The sequence below is a fragment of the Lytechinus pictus genome, chromosome 5, assembly GCF_037042905.1.
Source record: "Lytechinus pictus isolate F3 Inbred chromosome 5, Lp3.0, whole genome shotgun sequence".
Taxonomy (NCBI): domain Eukaryota; kingdom Metazoa; phylum Echinodermata; class Echinoidea; order Temnopleuroida; family Toxopneustidae; genus Lytechinus; species Lytechinus pictus.
Genome location: NC_087249.1, coordinates 36443026 through 36446535, shown reverse-complemented (window position 1 = coordinate 36446535; position 3510 = coordinate 36443026). Strand labels below are relative to the sequence as shown.

The 3510-nt window shown below is 39.0% G+C and overlaps 1 non-coding gene across 1 annotated transcript; it reads right to left on the bottom strand.

Moving 5' to 3' along the window:
- Positions 1–1148: 1148 nt before the first annotated feature.
- TRNAL-UAA (transfer RNA leucine (anticodon UAA)) lies at positions 1149–1220 on the bottom strand. Its single transcript has one exon. It is a non-coding gene; the product is annotated as a tRNA-Leu (tRNA).
- Positions 1221–3510: the final 2290 nt, after the last annotated feature.

Sequence of the window (3510 nt, the reverse complement as noted above, 5' to 3'; positions counted from 1 at the left end):
GCAAATGGTTTAAGGATGCAGGGGATTATGTTTGTTAGTCGCGTGCGAGTAACCTCCAGATAATAGGGTTTGTATTGGAGGGGATGTCATTTTTAATAACAGCTTTTGCTGGTAATAAAGATAAAAATAATACTAATAATGATCCTTGTGAGATTTGAAAGCGCGAATCGCAAGCTCAAACTAGTAGACATTTCATGTAACAAAACTTGAACTTAAACATTCTGAGCATTTTTTGTAATCGTGATAAAGATGTGTATCTTACTAAAGAATTAACGCGAGCGCGAAGCGCGAGCTGTAATTTGTTTATATACTGACCTGGGGCCCGTTGCATAAAACTTTTTACCTGAGAAAACTCAGATTGTTTTTACCGGAGTTTTTGCCCTGTGCTAAAGTCAATGGCGGAAATCAGACTAACCTTAGTTTTCAGTTTTTACCAGAGTTTTCTCAGGTAAAAAGTTTTATGCAACAGGCTTTAGAAAGTAACCTTTTAAGGACTGCTTTTAGTGACTCATGAATAGTATATCTCACGAACTAAATAATGAGAGCGCGAAACGCAAGCTTAAAATTTGTGATATTCCAACCTGAAAACTGGACATTTTATACATTTTTTTTGTAACCAGGAATAGAATGAGTTCCTCAATAAACAATACTTGATGCGAGCGAGAAAGGTGAGCCAAATTTTTCTGATTTTCCAACCTGAAAACTGGACATTCTAAGCATTCTTCAAAAAAAAAATTGATGCAAGTGCTAATAAGCACGAGCCCAAAAGGGTATTCCATTTTGAAAAAGGTCACTTTTTTCCGACAAGATTTTTTGGGGGCAAGTATCAACTCCCCCCCCCCTGTCCCCGGTTCCGCCACCCCTGAGTGAAGCGAGCAAGATTTTGGAGCATGGGCGATTTAGCTCTAGCAACTTAAACTCCTTTTGTAATCATGAATATGGTGAGCATCTAAACAATTAATGCGAATGCAAAGCTTTTTAAATATTTGAATATATATAATATGTGTGAAGTTATACATGTACTACAGCTTTGGCAACTCTTTTATTTAAATATTGTGTGAAAGAAATGGATGAAGAGAACAATGGTAGGCGTAGCTTAAATCAAGGTTCCCCAGAGCTATCTTCCCTTTGGAATGATGCCGATAAAATGTCTCTGCCGGGAATCGAACCCAGGCCCCCAGCTTTTAACGCCGGTGCCTTAACCACTAGACCACAGAGACGGGTTAGTGGCTAGGGCGACCCCGATACGATTGACCGTCAGATAGACAGATTTTCGCCACCATACCAACTATAATTTCCTTTGTCGGGTGAAGGTGGGTTTTGATATATATATATATATATATATATATATATATATATATATATATATATAGGCAGATAGGCAGAGTGGCCGACTGACAAGAAAAGTGGATATTTCAAAGATTATTACTTGGAGTTCAGGAACTTGAACCAAAGATCGTGGGTTCGAGTCCACTCCGGGCGGATGACTGAAGCCAGTGCGTTGTGTGTAAACGTCTCTCCCATGTTTCATAGATGCAGGCTATGTTACAATGGAAAACACTCCGTCCCTCGGATAGGACGTTAAATGGAGGCCCCGTGTAGAGGAGAGTCACCACCTTTACACGTTAAGAACCCACTGCACTATTCGTATAAGAGTAGGGGGAAACCCCGGTGTAGTGGTCCACCTGCATTCCCCCCAATCAGTTATATCGGGAGGAGAGACCTGCGGGTCATAGTGATTCAGTTCGCTTTTCTCCTCCCAGGCACTGGTGACGCCAAACAAATAATAATAATCTCTCTAATCAAATGTAATCATGAAAAGAATGCGTAATCGCGTATCTCGCTGAAAGCTACAAAAATCGAATCGTGAGCACAATAATCTGTTTAAATTGACTAGAAAATGGCCATCATGAAATTTCAAAAAAAAAAAAAAAAAAGAAGCTCGCTCCTCATCAGTTTTTTATTTGGTATAAGGTATTCGTCCAGTTCTTGGTAACAAAACATTCATAGAATGTTCACTTTTAAGGCTGGAATATCACACATTTTTGGTTCGCGTTTTGCGCTCGCACTAATTATTGCTCATTAAGGTAGTCATTCTGATCCTGGTGAAATAAAATTCCTAGAATGTCCAGTTTCATGGATAGAATTTTCAGCTCGAGCTTCGCGCTTGCATTAATCGATTGGTGAGATATGTAGGCCTAGCACATATCCCATTCATGAGTCACCAAATGCAAAAGGTTCCTCTCCTGGTCAGTATATGAAAAATTTCATCTCGCGCTTCGCGCTCGCGTTTGATTCTTAAGTTAAATTCACATTTTTTTCATGATTACGAAATAAAATCGGAACGTTTACTTTTTATGTGGGGCGTTTTGGCCCAGTGGATAAGTCTTCTGACTTTAAGGCAGAGGGTCGTAGGTTCTAATCCAAGTCATGGCATTATTTCCTTCAGCAAGAAATTTATTCACACTGTGCTGCACTCAACCCAGGTGTGGTGAATGGGTACCCGGTAGAAATTTGTTAATGCCTTCCTTTGGGCGCCTAGGCAGCCCAGCTAAAGCCGGGATAATAATAATAGCTGGGAGAACAGTTTTCAGAACTGAAGTGGCTTCCCTGGATATCGATATCATTATTATCATTTTAGGCCTACATGAAATTTCCAAAACTTTGAGCACGTGATCCGCTCGCAACATCTCACAAAGATGCCCTTTTAACAGTAATTGACCAAAAAGGTGAATTTTACATCTTCAGATTTGATTTTTTTTCCCCCAAACCGCTTGCTCGCTACGCTCGCAGAAATGAAACGTAAATATATAACTTATCAGAGATCACTTAAAAAATTTTGCTCAACTTAATTACTACAAAACACACAACCTCTTTACACAGATGATAATCTTATGGCGAAAATATCCGTTTGCACCAAAATGCCCCTATTGGCCCCTTTTTGGGCTATGCCCCCCCCCCAAAAAAAAACGTTCCGCCGCCACTGGTTTAAAAACACGCATCGTCTTCATGGCTAACTGCAAAAAGTTCTTAAAATGTCCCCTTTAGATCAGGTCAGAGCTTATATTTAAAATTTCTGTTCACGCTTCTTGCTAGCAGTTATTATCTAGTTACATAGGCATCTCGTTTTAAAGATCACAAACATATTGCCCATATATATTTCGCGCTCGCATTATTTAAAAAGGGTTTATCATGTTATTACATATTTACTTTATTTTATAAGTATAAAGCTAATTATTGACTGTTAGGACTACACTTTCAAAGAAACAAACAAAATCAACTTTAAGCTGCCGATCGAGGAAAATATGGCTGAAAAAAAATTTGCCCCCCCCCCCCTATTTGACAAAAGTTGGATCCGCTGGGAGGGAGGCAGGGGGCACTTGCACCCCAAAAATGAAATAAAAAACAGGGAAATGCATATTTTTCCAAAATGAGAGAGTTCCTTTTTCAAAAATAAATATGCTGTTTTTCATGTTTTTCGAAATAAAATACTCTTTTTAAAGTATACAA